This window comes from Ochotona curzoniae, unplaced genomic scaffold (genome assembly GCF_017591425.1).
Source record: "Ochotona curzoniae isolate NIBS_2020 unplaced genomic scaffold, NIBS_Ocur_1.0 scaffold_4505, whole genome shotgun sequence".
Lineage (NCBI taxonomy): Eukaryota > Metazoa > Chordata > Mammalia > Lagomorpha > Ochotonidae > Ochotona > Ochotona curzoniae.
Window position 1 is genome coordinate 25609204 of NW_024467118.1, and position 18049 is coordinate 25627252.

Sequence of the window (18049 nt, forward strand, 5' to 3'; positions counted from 1 at the left end):
GGTCCTGCGGGCGCCTCCCCGAGCTTTCCCTCCTGCCTCTCTGCTGGGAAGCAGTGTTGCTCAGAACGCTGGGCCTGCTACTTCTTTGCCATCACAAGTGGTAGCAGGTTGGGGAGCTGTTAGTTCTAAGCCTTCTCCCCCAACCCCTGTGCTAATTCCCAGTCTGTCCCGCATCAGTTACAGCGACTGTGGTGGGATCTGGTGGTGGAAAAACTTGAGGCGTGGGGCAAGGTAACCCTCTGGACCCCAAGCCCCGCCCCAAGTCGGGGCAGGGGTCTTCCAGGTCACCTTGCTGAGCGGACATTCTGGTCTCTGAGAAGGGGGGTCCTTGCGCCTCACTTCCCAGGTAAGCTGGGGACTAGGGTCAGGGGGCCCTGAGCCGGCTGCTGTGGGGGCTGGAGAGCCACATGTGGAGGGATCTGTGATCGTCTTTGCAGGCCGAGTCCTGAGGAGGAGCCGCGGGGAGGAGAGGCCCTGCGCAAGCAGCCCCCCCACAGACCACGAGCCGGCTACTCCTGGCGACCCCGGAGGCCGCCCCTTCTCAGGCGCCCACCTGGAGAAGCGGGCGGGAACTGCGGTGCGCACGGATCGCGCTCTGCCCTCTGGTGGAACGGGCGCGCACTGCAGAAGTGTGCCTCCAGAAAGTTCCCTGCGCTGGCGAGCTGAGACCCCCCTCCACCTGCAAGCAGGCCTGAACCCGGGCTTTCTGGCAGCAAAATCCCGCTTTACGGCAGAAACCAGAGGAAATAACACTGTGGGACCGAGGAATCAACACGTTCTGAAGCAGCTATCTCTGAATTACCCGGATGCTTGTTTTTCTTCCTTTATTATTTATTTTTAAAATTTGTTTTCATTTGAAAGAGAAATTTTATGGAGAGGGAAGGAGAGTTAGAGATCCACTGATTCTTTCCCCCAAAAGGCTGCGCAACAGCTGGAGCTGGTCTAGTGTGAAGGCAGGAGCCAGGAACTTCTTTTGGGTCTCCCACACGGGGGCAGGGTCCCAAAGTTTGGGCTGTCCTCTGCTGCTTTCCCAGGCCACAAGCAGGGAGCTGGATGGGAAGTGGAGCAGCTGAGATATGAACTGGTGCCCATGTGGGATGCTGACCCCACAGGCTGAGAATTAACTTACCCACACCAGCAGCACCTGCCTATTATGTATATATCTCACTTCATTCAAAATGCATTTTAACCACTTATTTTCATTCAATTTAATGGACTTTTATTCAGTATTTTATTAAGATGTGTAACCAGGGATCTCTAAAAGTATTTTCAGTGTGTTAAAGGAAAAACAGTATGGTAAGCCCAACATGTGAAACAAACTACATGAAGAAATGAATGAATGACTCCAAGGCGAGAGGTGCTGGGATAGTACTGGGGTGTTTGACGTGGTAGTTGAGGCTCTGGCTTTCTCATCTGTGGCCCACATTGGGCCCCTTCCGATCCCCGCATCCTGCTGACGCACGCCATGCCATCCCCGCATCCTGCTGATGCACGCCATGCCATCCCCGCATCCTGCTGATGCACGCCATGCCATCCCCACATCCTGCTGACGCACCACCCCATGCCATCCCCGCATTCTGCTGATGCACGCCATGCCATCCCAGCATCCTGCCGATGCACGCCATGCCATCCCCGCATCCTGCTGACGTACCACGCCATGCCATGCCCGCATCCTGCTGACGTACCACGCCATGCCATCCCCGCATCCTGCTGACGCACCACGCCATGCCATCCCCGCATCCTGCTGATGCACGCCATGCCATCCCAGCATCCTGCTGATGCACGCCATGCCATCCCAGCATCCTGCTGACGCACCACGCCATGCCATCCCCGCATCCTGCTGACGCACCACACCATGCCATCCCCGCATCCTGCTGATGCACACCATGCCATCCCCGCATCCTGCTGACGCACCACGCCATGCCATCCCCGCATCCTGCTGATGCACGCCATGCCATCCCCGCATCCTGCTGATGCACGCCATGCCATCCCCGCATCCTGCTGACGCACCACGCCATGCGAGGCAGCCAGGATGATTTAAGCACCTCAGACACAAACCCTCCACCTGAGAGATGGAGTGGCCCAGCCCAACGCAGCTGAGCATTTGGGGAGTGAACACATAAATGGAAGTTGTTTATCTGTCCAGTAATTATTAAGAAGAGCTCAACGGAAAGGTAAGCCAGCCTTCCCAAACTCACATCTTCTCACACCTGGATGATTCATCAAGTTGAAGGGACTTCTCACGCTTTGCCTGATGGCTCTCAGTCCTCAGCATCGGGGAGGAAGAAAGCCTTCAAGGGGGCGTTTTGAAAAAATGAAGATCTCTCAGGCTCTTGTCCTTCCCCTCTCCTCCTCGCACTGCTGCAGGGTTCCTGGAACTGCTCTGTCCTCGCTCGAAGGGCTTGTGTGACTTGTCTGGGCTGTGTGCGAGTCTGTGTGATCAGCCTCTGCTGTGGCTGGGGGAGGCTTGGCTTTGAAGGGGCAGCGGAGACTGCTTCCCCGGAGGTCCGTGTGCATCCTGCCGCCCCTTGCGTTGGCCAGGGCTTCTGACAGAGGAGCAGTGACGGAGGAAGCTGTTGGTGTGTTTTCTGTTATTATTAATTTGAGAAACAGAGAGAGAGAGAGAAAGAGAGAGAGAGAGAGAGAGAGGAGAGGAAAAGATCTCCCATCCAGCGATTCACTCCCCAAATTTGTTTGCCAGTGAGGGCTAAGGTGGAGCCCTGCCCGCCCGAGGGGCAGTTCAGTTCCTTGAGTCATCTTGCCAGGGGACTTGGGTCAGGCACCAGAGCTGAGACTAACCCAGGATCTCAGGTATGGAATATGGATGGGGTCTTACCCACTAGGCTCAACCCCCATTGCATGGTTGACAGTTCCCACTGAACTTCAGCCTTCCGGCTCTTATTCTAATCAACTGCAGTAGTTTACGATATGAATTACAAGTAACATGCATACAAAGAGAAGCTAAAAGTGGGTCTAAGCTTTGCACATGGAATTCCTAGAAAAGTGATGCTCTCTGGCATTGGTCCTGGCTTGGGGCTTGCTCCGTCACCTTTGTGCGAATGCAGGAGAAGGGAAAATCCTCCAGAGGGCACTCTCGCCCTCTCCATGAACTGAGAGCTGCGGCGCCTGCAGCTTTCCGAATGTGGTGCGCACTGCACAGAAAAGGCACGGGAATTCTATGCAGACTGGTGGGGTTGTGCAGATTGTTCTCATCGGCAAATCATACCTCCTGGGTTTCCTTTTCCAGATCATCATCCGTGGAAATCATGCTCATGTGAAAAAGCAAAATGTGGAGGATTCCTTTTGTTTCGTTTGTCAATGAACACTGACTCGGAACCTCCTGGGGAGTTTGCTGTAGTTCACTGCAGTGTTCCATTTATAATTAACAGGGGACAGAGGGAAATTAAAAGATCCAACTGCTTAACTCCTGGGCCGTTGAGCTGGCGGCCCGGGGGACTCGCCGGGAACTCTGTGTTCTGGCTGCGCCCCGTGGAAAGCCTCGGGAATGGCCCTTTGACCTCTTGCTGGGCCACCTGAGGAAATCAGCTCTGGTTAGATTAGATGGAGCGTAATTGGCTTTGGAGTTGTTACAGCACATTCCGGGTAGTTGTTTCCTCGTGTTTTGAAAGGCATGTGTTTGGTTTGGATCTGATCCGTTGTAGGGGGGAGCTGATCCCGTCTTGGGTGGGTGGCGGAGTGAGAGTTTTGTTTCCCAGGATCTGCTTGCCTAGCCTCCCAGTGTGCCCCAGTGAGGGGTGCCTGCTGGACCCCCTCTGACCCCTGTCCACCTCCCCCTCAAGCCCGAGGTCAGGGAGAGGGCCTCTTGTTGCTCCGCGGTATGATTTACAAGGGAGGTGCCGGCCTGTGTGATTTTCCAGGTTCTGTTCAACCCGGAGCTTGCACGGCTGCCTCAACTTACCAGTTCTGAAGTGAGGAGATCTGAAAACGTGTCTCTGTGACACTCTGAGTGGTGCAGCTGGTTTCCTTGCCTCTAGTCACGTGCCTCACCGTTGTGCAGCCACCAAAATGATGCTGTAAAAGTGTGCACAGGATCATTTTTTTCCCCCATTTTAAACTCTTCTATTCACATCACCTTCATGGGAAATACCAAACTTACTGCTACACACAAGGTTTTCTGTGACCTGTCCTACCTCTCCAGGCCTCCTTACTGGAACACAAACCGTTCTCTTTTCTCGTTCTAGGGTACTGCCAGCCCTACCCCACAGAAAATAGCTCCCACACCTAACAGCCACACTCCCTTGTCTGGCCAATGTCTCCAGGCGGGTGCTTCTTCCTCTGAGAAGCCTCCTTGGGCTCCCAGAGGTGTCCCTTTGTCATATGTTGTCTGTTCCATCCTCAGCCAGGGGATGTGGGGTTTGCTCACAGATGCTCAAAGGGATGCCTGGTTGTACTGCTAAGTTATCAGTTCTACCTGGAACTCGTGTAGAAAGTCTCTGCGAACTGAGAACTGGGACTGTCTGCCCTTAACCCAGACCCTGACATCTGGAGCTCACACTTGACCTGAGGCTGTCTCTGTAGCTGGAGTTGCCAAGTGAAGAAGCAGCAACCTAAGTGAGTTGTTAGTTAGTAGGAGTACGTTTGGTAACAAGTTGAGGAGAGTCAGCGGTCGCTGGGCAGACTAGCTGCTGCAGCGACATCTTATCAGCTGGTGGACCAATGCCCAAATCAATGCTACTGCCCGGGAAGACGGATCCGGCTGTTTCTAAAACTCACTTCCTCTGTCTGTGAAGACTCTGTGACCATTTTGCAAAGGGAGCTGTCTTCTGACTTGTTTGTGCCATTCCTTTGCTCAAATAAACTATTTAATTTTCCAAATATTTTTATAACCCACAACTTTTTTAGCCTTATTAACATGACTTTATACTACTACCTTCCATTTCCTTTAACATGACTGCCTCTTTGTGGAAGCTTCTTATCTAGTAAAAGGTTTTCATGATTGGTTATAGGATTTTCCCAGCAGTCTCTGTCCCATTCTATCTTGCAAGCTCTCAGCAGTAGCTGATGCCTCAACACTTTGAATCTCTTGGATTCAAATGCGTGCCCTGTAGTTTCCATCAGTTCAGGAGCCAATCAGGGGGTAAGTGGCTAAGTCATCCCCCAGGAGCTCCGGGCTGATCCCCTCCACCAAACTCTCCACCTTATGTCAGCTGTCTGAGACACCGTTGTTCTCCCTGAGCGTGACAGAGTCCAGCTTGTCCATCAGCAGGCTGTGCTTGTGCATCCTGGGAGACGGGCTTTCCGCCCAGGCTGCAAGCAGCTCATATGGATTTCAGTTGCCTAACTTCTGAACCCGGAGATCCCGAGGGACGGTTTAGGAAGTGCCGGTTGGGTAAACTAGAGCCCCCAGTGGTTTCTGTCACCTTCAGAAGTTTGCTTTCTCCTTAGCCACGTACCCACTGATTCATTCAGGGGGCAACTCATTCCCTCACACACCCACCCCTCACTCCCTTACACACCCACTCCCCCACACACCCACTTCCTCACACACCCACTCCCTCACTCCCTCATACACTCACTCCCTCACTCCCTCATACACTCACTCCCTCACTCCCTCATACACCCACTCTCTCACTCCCTCACACACCCACCCCTCACTCCCTCATACACTCACTCCCTCACTCCCTCACACACCCACCCCTCACTCCCTCATACACTCACTCCCTCACTCACTCATACACTCACTCTCTCCCTCACTCCCTCACACACCCACTCTCTCACTCCCTCATACACCCACTCTCTCACTCCCTCACACACCCACTCTCTCACTGTCTTCCACACCCACCCCTCCCCCATTCACTCATTGTACCCTCTGACTACCCACAAAGTGACTGACTCTGTCACATATGGCCCACTCACTCACCCACTGACTAGCTTAGTGGCTAGCTCACTCCCTCACATACCCACTCTCTCACTGACTCACTAAATACCCACCATCTTCCCCATTCACTCACTCGTTCATACACTCACTAACCACCCACTCACTCAGTAGACCCACATATTTCCCCCAACATCCCAGTTAGGGCATGGACTCATCAACTAACCTTATAGGAAGTATTCAAGAGATTCTCCCCCGGAAGCACAGCCCTGCCCCAAGGGAGCTGCCAAGTTACTGAAAGCTATCTGGTTCCTGTTTGACTCCCTAGGGCCCTGTGGCTTTGGGCTTTGCTTCTTTTTGTGCATCTATTCCATTCTTTCTTCACTTCCTTTTGATTCAGGAATTGATGCCAGTAACCACCTTCCCTTATTCTGACTGTGGTCCTGGCTTTCCAGGGCTAGTATCAAGTGTGGTCTGACTCCGGTCTCCATGATTTTGGTTCTTATTCATGACAATGATTGATTAGTCTTGGTCCAGCTGGTGGAGGCCTAGTTGAGGATGGATTTGGTCTAATTACATCTAAATAGGGATTTGTTTATTTGAGAAGCAGAACACACACACACACACAGAGGCAGCTCCTGCGTTCTGGTTCACTCACTCATCAAATGCACATGACAGCTGAGGTTGAGCCAGGCTGGTGCTGAGGTCTGGGATTTTAATCCAGGTCTTCAGTGTGCGTGGGAGGAACCCACTTGCTAGAGCAGTCACTATAGCCTCCCAGGGTCTGTATTAGCAGAATCCTGGAGTCTGAAGCAGGAGTTCAGACTTCAGTCCAGGAACTCTGATGTGTCTGAAACTTGTGTTTTAGCCACTAGGCCAAATACCTGCCTATGTTGAGTGGGATTTGAGTTCATCTGAGGATAAAGACCTTCAGAGCATGGCATGCAGAAGAGAGAGGAGGTAGAGGAGGTCTGTTAGTTTGGACTGTCGAATTTACTGATGCAGCAGAATCATTCCCTGGGAGAAGGTGTGGATTTGTAAACTACGAAAGCTTCTTTACACCTCAAGAGCAGCAGGATTCTTTTAGGTGGTCTCAACAGGGAGTTTTAGTACAAAATGAAAATAACCACTCCAGCCTTTTGGAGACTGAAGGGGAGCAGGGGACAAAGGAAGAGTGAGGCACAGAAAAGCCATAGATTTCATATGGGGCTCCTGACTTGCCACCAGGAGCAGAGCGGAGAGGAGCAAGGGATGGTCCAGGAAGGCTGAGGACATGTGAGGATCACAGGGAACCATCTGTGGGGTTCCCAGCTCCCTCACAGTAGCCTTGTCTTTAACATGGAGCGGGTGCTTCATCCAACTGCTCCCGGGAGCGCAGTAACATCCCAGTGAGACATCAGAGGAGGAGTCTCAGAAGGCAGAGACCAGTAGAGAACTTGTGTTAGGAGGTCACGCTGCAAACCCAAGCAGCAGACACGGAGTAACATAGGAGGTCTTTATTTCAGCAGGAGGGGTGGCCACGGGAAGTGAGAGAAAGCAGGGTAGAAGAAGATGACTGGAAAGGAAGAGAAGGCAGAGAGAAGAGAGGTTTACTGCCATATTAACAGGAGGCCAGTGGGAGAGCCAAGGGCCAAGAGCCCAGGGAAGGGAGCAGAGAGCCATGCGCAGGGAGAGCACAGAGCAGAGAGAGAGAGGAAGGGAGTGTGCTTTTATAGCTTAGGGGTGGGTACTGAGAGTACAGGGTTGTAGGGATTGGTAGACGTGGCAGTAGGTGAGGCCAGGGGTTGGGGGCCACAAGGGATTGTGGCCACAAAGAATTGGTGGGATAGGTTTGTCAGGGAACAAAATTGGGCGTAGAACTAAAGAGCCTGAGACTTACAGAATTGAAACGGAAACCAAAACATAACGGAACTGAAAGCAAAAGGGAACCGCAACCAAAACTTAATAGTTGCCTAAGGGAAGCAACTATTTGAAGCAGCAGCAGGTTTAAAATGGCTGGGTCTGATGGGTCTTTGGTGCAGGAGTCACTCCTGACAACTTGGAGTCCTGAGATGCTGGGCTGGTGGGATAAGGAAGAGTCTGGGACCAGGAAGGACCTGCGGCAGTCAGGGACCAATGATCCCCAGTGTAGACAGTTGGGGTTCTGCTGTTCTCCAGCGAGGACCCTGATGGGTGTGGAGCGGAGCCTGGCCCTACCATTATGGGGACCAGCAGAGGCCCTGGCGTGAGGATGGAAAGCTTCTGCTCAAATCTAAGGAGGGTGCTTCAGAGAAGAGAACTAGCTCTCAAAGGTTGTACACTATTCACATGGATGAATAATTACTCCCAGGAGGCTAAGTTAGACCCAAGGGGTATGTCTGATGTGAGAACAGAGTGAGTTATCTCTTAATCTATTTCCATTTGAATAGGAAGAAGGCTCAGGAGCTTGTATGAACAGTTATGGTGACCAAATACCTTTTTGCTTAGAGCATATCTAAATCATGATGTCGATTTGCTCATACTGTAGTGCTAAAACTGGATCTTCCACCCATCATTTGGAAAGCAATATATAATGACCTAGGCAAGGAGCATATGCTTCACCTGTTTGTGCAATCAATATTTCTTTTCATTTCATAAAATATTTGCTTATGTATTTGAAAGACAGAATGACAGAGAGAGAGAGATCTTCCATTTGTTGGTTCACTTCCCAAATGCCTGAAACAGTCGGGACTGGGACAGACTGAAGGCAGGAGCCTGGAACCCCATTCATATCTCCCATGGAATCTAACCACTTGAGCCTGCATCTGCTGCTTCCCCAGGCACATTACCAGGAAGCTGGATTGGAAGAAGAGCAGCAGGGATTTGAACTGGGACTCTGATGTGGCATGTGCTCATCCCAATTAGCTGCTCAATGTGCTGTACCAGGACGCCCATCCCAGTCAATGTTTATTGATCCAGTGCTATATGCAGGCTCTGAGGGCATTGCAAGAGAGAAGACAGACGTGGCATTTCTCCCAAACAACTGATTCATCTTTGGAATAGAAGGGGCCAGTAGCTTTTCTGTCCAGGTTAAGAATTGCACTCTGTGACAACTTGTACACCATCTAAGATGACAGTACACTTGTGCTTTGGGTAGTGTGGACAGATGCTGAATTGAAAACCATTTCCCTTGGAATTCATTCCCCTGCCACAGAGTTACTCCCTGCTTTCTGTCTTCTGAGTAGTTCTGACATGCACAGGAATTCATTGATTGGTCACCATTTGCCCAGAAATGACATAGACAAGGAGTATACACTTCACCTATTTGTCCAATCAATTTGTCTGTTTGTCTATTAATTGCCAAAGATGCAGAGAGAGAGAGAGATGAGGCTCTTTCCACCTTCAAATGGTTGACTGTCTTCTGGAGGGCATGAATATACCAGTGAATACTGCTGACAGATCATGAGCTTGTATCCTGGAGAAGAGGCAAGTCTGCATTTATACTGTGCAGAATGTGCACTAAACAAAGGATGCTAGGCCAGGCAGACCAGAAGTTGAGCTCCTGGGCCCTGATCTAGGGCTGCTTCCTCCCAGGGGAAAGATTGTGCTTTATCCCTTACAGGGTGCCATTTGCTCACCAAGCATGGTGGCCCTCCATACACTGGACTCTGTCTTCTCAGAGCGAACAGAACTTTCTAGCTCACACAAGGGCACTATAACATTAAGTGACACCCATGACTGAGGGGGGCATATTTGACCTGAGATGAAAAGACTAGAGAAATTGATCCCAAGACAGAGGTGGGAAGAGAGCTCTCTGGGAACAAGAAGGCACCAGGTGATTGGGCTCCATAGAAGATGGTGATTTTGAGGATCAATGAACAGTTTCCCCAATGGAGCATCCAGGAGAATTCTGAGAGATTGGACCACAGGAATGAATGGCATCACCATTTGTCCTGTAGCTTTGGGGCATCTTTGTGGGACTGAAAGTATCGTCTTCAAATCACTGTAATCAGTGATTAATTTTTCCTCGCCCATCAGCCCTTCTCTCCCTCATGGTTTTCTCTATTTCTCTGGCCCGTCATCTTCCTTTCCTGCCTTGGCTGCATGCTTTGGAATTTAATTATAGTCTACTTTCTTCATCAGCTATCCATTTCCTGCAAAATCTCCTTCTCCCTTTATCTCACCAGATTCAGAGCTGTGTGACAGGGAAGACTTATGCCTTAGATTCCTGAAAATAACCTTTCAGCCGTGTTTCTTGGGGGCTGGCTCATATCCATGTGGCGAGATGATTTTAAGTAGCAGGCTAGCAAATATCCTTCATTTAGCATCTTTGATAGTACATACATTGTACAAATAGACTTCGTGTATTTATTATGCGTAATAAGGAAAATAATGCAGATACCTCAGATGTGATTTTGCTGATGTGTTTAGCATGAAGTTGAACTATGGCTTATGTGAAAAAATGAATTGATTTAAGGAAAATCTGCCAGTTGCTCATAATTGCAAAGATAGTATGCAAATGGACTGGAACTTGAAATCTTACCTAGGATTGATTTTGATTAGTTTGGTGCTAGGCATTCAGGATAGTTGCCTAGAAGGGAGTAGCTGGTGGGAGGTTGGAAGTTAAGGAAGGAAGGCAGTTGTGAAGGAAGGGGAGGGTGGGGAAGGGAAAGGGTTGGGAGAAAACAAGAGGCAGCCCGTGATCTGAAGGAGCAGAGAGGGAGGCCGGGTTCCTGTGTTTCAAGGAGATCACTAGAGGGTCAACAGGAGACCTGATGAGAACATCACCCAGGAAGGAGGCAGGATTGCCATTGTGTCACTGCTGTCTGTCTTGGCACAGTAAGCTCTGTTCTGGTCTCTTTTCATCCTTGGCATCCCCTTCTGTACTCTCACACTCTTGGTCACCAAAGTGTCTGGGCCTATCCTGCCCGGTGATTCTCCACCTGGGCTGCGTGTCCTGTGGCTCAACTCAGTGTGACACTGCCTACCTGGAGAGCACCATGTCCCACAGACAAGGGCCTCAGCCCACAGGCCTGCAGCACTCACCTGCAAGTGCAGGCTCTTACCTCGGCCCCTGACCTGCTCATGAACATATCAGAGGTGCCCATGATCCCTCCTTCAGTTAATCTGTTAACAGACAAAACTATCCCTTGTTTCAGTGATTCTCAGAGTTTAGGAAAGCTTTTTGCCTTTGTCTACTTATTACTAAAGGACCACATTCTGGAAGAACCAGGTGTTATAAGTGTATAGGACAAGACCTGTGTGTGGAGAGATACGGAGCTCCCTGCCCTGTCTGGGCTCGTCATCCTCCCAAGCACCTCTGTGTGTTCAGTAACTGGTGAACTCAGAGTCTGTTCATTTCCATTTCAATGGAAGCTTCATAGTTTAGACAGGAGTTGATAACTCTTTGGGCTTTTGGTGATTGGCTTTATACCCTCCACAGAGGGCAGAAGGCAGGTTCTCAATCTCTTGGTAACTGGTCCCCAGCCTGAGGCTACCCAGGAACCCTCTGCTACTGGTAGTCTCATTAACACACTGAAAACCCTTGATGGGTAGGCATCTCATGCAGTGTTCAGTTGGTGAAGTCATGGCTCGGGGTACTATATCTCAATTTGTGTCCTAAGTTGGAGTTCTTGGCTTGTGTTTGTCTCCATTTCTAATTTATTTTCCTGCGAATGCTCAAGTTTTTGGGTCCTCAGTACCCAGGAGGGTGAGCCAGATGGAACTCATCACTACTGGCTTTGGTCTGACTTAGCCCTGGCCATTGTGGGCATTTGAATTCAAGAACCCCCGGATATTGAACTCTGTATTACCACCTATTGCATTTGTAGTATCCACTTGTCTTGCCTAGTAGAAAATATAAGGTTAGGAATGATTTTTTTACTGGCTATTATATTTCAAATATATGGCTTCATAGGGCCTAAATTACTGAAAAAAATTTAAGGATTTATTTTTATTGGAAAGACAGATGTCATAGAAAGAAGGAGAGACAGAGAAAAAGATATTTCATCTGTTGGCTCACTCCCCAGATGATGTTAATGGCTGGAGCAGAGCTGATTCAGTGCTAGAAGCCTGGCCTGGTATGGTAGCCTAGTGGCTAAGTACTTGCCTTGTATGTGTCGGGATCCCATATGTGTGCCAGTTTGTGTCCCAGCTATCTTCTCATCCAACTCCTTCCTTTTCCTGGGAAAGCAGTGGAGGATGGCCCAAAGCCTTGGGACCCTGCACCTGTGTGTGAGACCCAGGAGAATCTCTTGGCTCCTGGCTCAGCTCTGGCTGTTGCAGCCACCTGAGGAGTGAACCATCGTATGAAAAATCTTTCTCACTCTCTCTCCTTCTCTATAAAATATGTCTTTCCAATAAAAATAAACAAATCTTAAAAAAAAAAAAGCAAAGCAAGGAGCCAGGATCCTCTGGGTTTCCCATGCAGGTGCAGGTTCCCAAGGCTTTGTGCCATCGTCCACTAATTTCCCAGGCCACACACAGGGAACTGGATAGGAATTAGAACAGCTGGGATACAAATCAATGCCTATATGGGCTGCTACAGCTTGCAGGTGGAGGATTAGTCAATTGAGCTGCCACACTAGCACCTATTTTTTTAAATTATTATTATTTGAAAACAAAACTGGTTACAGGTAGAATATTCATATGTCTAGATGTATTTGGAACCTATTGGCACCGTATGATCATTGATAGATTCCTCTTTGAATCTCAAAATTTAAAGGATAAATGATCTGAACTCCCTAATGAGAGGTGCCCTCATGGGGATGGGGGGGATTGTTGATGGTAGTCATGCGATTCATCAAAGTTTAGATTTGGCTCTGGTTGGATAAGATGTTGAATTTTTAGATGATGTGTTCTATAATTAGATGTTTAAAATGCTAATGCATATTAATACTTGATTGATTTGATTACCCATCCTAACTATACTTTGATAACATTTGATAAATATATTGATTTATATTTTATTTTGTTACAATATTCTTTGCATAGCTATGCATTGATATATCTGATTGCATTTCAGTATTTGATTTCCTTGAGTAAGCTCTTGTTTTAACCATTGTCAAGTTGTATCATGTTAACTGTGATGTACTTGACTAATAGTTATGGACATACATAGACTTTTCAGTAAAACAAACATGAATTTTATGACCATTGTGTCATTGGGTAGGTCTTTTAACATTTCTGTTCTTTAGTTTCCTCATTTCTGAAATGCAGAGAACAACAAGAATTACTCATAAAGGACTAAGTGGATTAAATGAGATATAATTTTTAAAATAAATGTTTATTTGAAGGAGTGATAGAGAGTGAGCAAGAGACATAGGATGAGAGAGAATTTTTATTCATTGGGTCACTTCCCAGATGACAGCCGCACCCAGTGTTAGGTCAGGCCAAAGGCAGGGGCCTGAGATGCTATCCAAGATGCCTACGTGGATAGTGTAGACCTAAGCATTTGAGCCATCATCTGCTGCCTCTCAGGGGACACATTGCCAGGAAATTGCATCAGAAGGGGAGTAGCCAGGGCTCCAGCCAGGCACTCTGATTTAGGATGTGGGCTTCCCAGGGTGATGGCTGAATCGCTGCTCCACATGCCTATATTGATAATATATTTGTATAGGATATTTTGACTGGATCTTAACTAATATTCTGCATACAGTTTTTCAATATTTACTTGAGAGGGAGTGAGACAGATGGAAACAGATGGAGAAGAACCCTTTCCTCCCATCCATTGGCTCACTTACTCTCCCAAATGCCTGTGATGGTCAGCCCTGGGCTGGGCTGCTGAAGTAAAAAAAATGGAAACTCCATCCAGATCTCCCGCACAGGTGACAGGAAATCAGTTCCTGGAGCTATCACCTGTTGTCTCCCAGGGTCTGCACTGGCAGGAAACTGGGTAAGGAGCTGGTATTGAAACCAGGCCCTCTGATGTAGGGCACATGTCTTCTGCCAGACTAGACACTCTTCCTCCTCGAGAATCTTACTTTGTAGATGGTATTCATTGCTCCTGCCCAAACATCTGTTTGCATGCTCTCTAATGAATTAAGGCTTTTGTTTACAAATGTTGCAGGATGAGACTCAAGGAGAAGGAAGACTAGAAGAGAAGAAAGAAGGTTGAAGAAGATGGTGTGCCATGCCTGAACTCCATTCTCCCATTCCCAGGTACAGGTCTTCCTTGCGAACAAGGGCCTGTTGAAGAAGCAAGTGCTCTACTCTAAAACTCACTGAGTATATGATATAGTGTTATTTTTAATATATTGGAGAGTTTCAAGATTAAAATGTTACTTTTTTATGTGTTGTTTTAAATGTTTTGGGGTCATGCCTGGATTTAAAAATACTTTGAATAAATATAATATTACACTAACAAGTGTGTGAGTGATGTGATTATGGATTATTTTAATTTTTTTCTTTCCATACTTCCCAAGGTGTGATGGCTTTATAAAATGAAAGGAAGTGGGCTTTATTTGTTTCTATCAGTTTGCGCTTTTGTCTCTGTACCTTTTTTTTTTTTTCTTGAGCATTGGTTGGTTTGTGTATTTGGAAGACAAAGAGAAGCAGGGACTTTCCAGCTTCTGGTTCATTCCCCAAATGTCTGCAGGAGCTGGGAACCCAAGGCTCAGTCTAGGTCTCCTGTGTAGAGAGAGGCCATCACCTGCTCTCTCCCAGGGTTCAGTTCAGTAGGATGCTGGAATTAGCAGCAGAGTCCTAAGTTGGACCCAGACATTCTGATATGGGATAGCAGGTGTCCCATTGCACCATTGAGTGCAGAAGGGCCAAAGTGGGTTTTTGTTTTTCATTTGTACTGTCTTTTACTCACTTCTAACAGTTGTATCCTGTTAAGAAGGAGACAGACCTCTCACCCAGGCAACTTCTCACGACAGGACTGAATGAGAAGTGCTTTGGCCAAGAAGTCTGGATGGCAAGTTCCACGTCTTACTTCAGCTGAGTCTCCTTATCAGCAAAGCCAGGGGTTAGTCTCGGGGGCGGGGGGCACTTCCCCCACTTCCAGACCTGAGCTTGCTCCACTCTTGTTGTGTAACGGAAGTCAGTAAGAAAGGAGGGCAGAAGTCAGCCAAAAAGCTGCCTGTTGGACTTGAACAAGTGCTTTCCTTGGATGGAGATCCGTGCTGTTCAAATGAAGCATGAGACCAGGCAGAAGAAGAAAATTCACGCAGCAATGATCTGACAGGGTTTTCCTGGGTTTGGCACTTGACTTTCTCTTCCTAAGGTGGTGAAGGGTGTCCATGGGCAATAGAGGAAAACAGGAAGGCTAGGATTTGGGGATAAATGTTCAGAGAAGTAGAAACAAACCTATGACATGTGACTGATGAATGGGAGGGAGGGGAAAAAAAACACGAAGAGGCAGTCCGACACTTGCCCCCAGCTGATGGAAAGTACAAGTCTTGCACGCCTCCTGCAAGAGAGCCTGCAGTAGCAACCCCGAAGCAGCCTCCCCGTGTCCTGTCACAGATAACTAATCTATCCTGTTTTTCTTTAATTTTACTCTAAGTTTAAAGTAAATATTGATATTTTCCAAGATATAAAACCAGTCACTCATCACAAGGCATTTCTAACAAAACCAGGCAGTATGGTGCCCGGGCCTCAGTGAGGTTTCTCTAATTGGATAAAAAGATGAGGCCTGTGCTTTCTCATTTGCTTGATTAATTACTGCTCTGAAACCCTTGGAAACAGACATGGTCTGTGCATGGTATCTGTTGTTTAATCGAGGACAGATGTTTCTGGAAACCTTTTAAATAGGCCCAGAGAGTTACTGACTCTGGAGTGAAGTGAATCACTTGAACTGTATGTTTTGAAAGTAGCATGCCAGCAAGAAGTGACTTGTACTAATGTTCAGGTTAGAGTCGCCATAACCACTTTGTCCATAACCTACCAATGTTAAGAAGCAGCAACAAGAAAGTGGTAGCAAATGGCTTCACTTTCCAACCAGGGTCTAGGCTAGAAATGCCATAGCTCCTTGCTACCTACCCTGCTTCATCTACACTCCATTTTCAAGTCCATCATCGAAGCATCTCTCCTCTCTACTATTCTTACTGCCACAACCTCAGTGAAGGCCATGGTGTCATTAGACGTGCTATACGGTGAGACATGCTATGCATCTCAATAGGTTCAGGGAAAGAAACTTTAATGAGCAAACTACATCAGGGAGGTGGTCAGAGTTAAGGGAACAAGCAAGGGCTCATTGGACCACTATGACTGCTCTTGGGGTTGGGAGAGAGGGAAGGACCTTGTGGTCAAAGCAGGTGTGCGAGAGGGAAAGCTGCAGGGTATCTACAAAGAGGCAGGTGTGAACATCCTATCCCTTTTCCTGTCCTGTCTTCTGGTGGCCAAGCTCAACTGAGATGCAGTGGCCACAGCCCAGCGGCCACTGCTTTCTGCACAAAGCAGGGCAGAGACAGGTAAGAGTAGGTCAGGAGACCCAGCCATGGCCCCCACTCTTGAATAATTGTAGCAGACTCATGAAGTCCTCCTGGCCTGCAGGCTTCTTTCCTCTCCTAATCATTCTCTGTAATGTGACAAGAATGCTCTTTCTAAGGCAGAATCACCAAGTCACTCCTCTCTTATAACCCTTGGATGACTCCCTTATTCGCAGGCTAAAAATCAGAACTCCTCTGCAGGAGGTCCGGAGTCCCGAGAGTCACATGTCCATCGGCTCCTCTGCCCCTGTGCACTCCATGTGCTCCTGAGGACTCGCCTTGCACACTATCACTGCCCTGCCTCTGCCTGCAGTGCTTTTCATTCTGTCATGCCCTACCCTCCATGCCTACTTCTTTGTAAGATTATCCAGGAATCTTGCATGCTTATGCATGTGTCTTATTTACACTTCGGTTTATTAAGGACAGGAGACCAGAGACCTCTCTGCTCACTGCCCCCGTGTCTGCCACAGCTGGGGCTGAGCTAGGCAGAAGGAGGGACACTGTGACCTCCGCCATCATCTGCTGTCTCCTAGTGTGCACAACAGTGGAAAGCTGGAGGTGGAAGAAGGTCTGGGAACTGAACTCAGGCCCTCCAATGTGTGATGCAGGTGACCTGAGTGGCACCGTAACTCTGTTTAATAGACACGATTTTTTTTTCAGAAAAGTTTTATGATTGTAGAAAGGAACTGAGCAGGAAACACAGTTTCTATGACTTCTTTCTCACCTTTCCACACTATTACTGATTGCTGATATCTTATAACAACGTGGGACGTCTGTTACCATTGAGGATCTGATACTAACATTCTGTTAAATCTGTATTATGGTAGGACTCACTCTTTCTGATATCTAGGTCTATGGTTTTAACAAACACATAATGTCAAATATCCACCATTGTAGCCTCATACAAAACATTCTTCAATATCCTTGGTGGATTGGCTCTAGCACACTCCCACTGCAGATGCCAAAATCTATGGATACACAAGTCCCTTTATACAACAGGTAGCATTTGCATATTATTCATGAACATCTTCTTGTTTCTTTAAATCATCTCTAGATTATTTTTTAATATTTAATTTATTTTTATTTGAAAAGTAGAGTTAGAGAGAGAAGGAAAGACAGAAATGGAGATCGGCCATCCACTGGTTCACTTCCTGCAATGGCTGCAATGGCTGGAGCTGGGCCAGGCTGAAGCCAGGAGCCAGAATCTTCCTCCTGGTCTCCCATGTGGGTGCAAGGATCAAGAAATACAGCACTAATCTGCTGTCTTCCCAGGCATTAGCAGGGAACTGGATTGAAGAAGAGTGTCGGGACTTGAACCGATGTTCATATGGGCTGATGATGCCAGAGGTAAAGACAGCATGTTAAGCACCTTGCTGGCCCCAGATTATTGATAGTAACTAATATGCTGTACATACCATATAAATAGATATACTGTGTTATTTAGTGGATAATGACAAGAAGATTAACTTGCTTAGTATGATTGTACTATTTTTGGATATTTTTTATCTGCACTTGCTTTAGTTCATAGAATCTGAAAATACGGAGAGCCAGTTGCAGCTTGATTGCCCTGCAATAGCCCATGTTTCACTAGTCTCCTCCCCTTCCTTCAAAACTCCTGAAAAACACTAAGTTGTGTGTGTGTGCCTGTGTATGTAGGTATACGTATGTGATTTTTAAATTGATTTGGATAAACACCAAGGCATGTGATTGCTGAGTCTTATGATAAGACCATATGCAGCTTTGTAAAAAACTTCTGGTCTTGCACTTTGTTTGTACCAGTTTGCATCCCTGCTGTCAATGCATGAGGGTTCCTTTTGCTGCC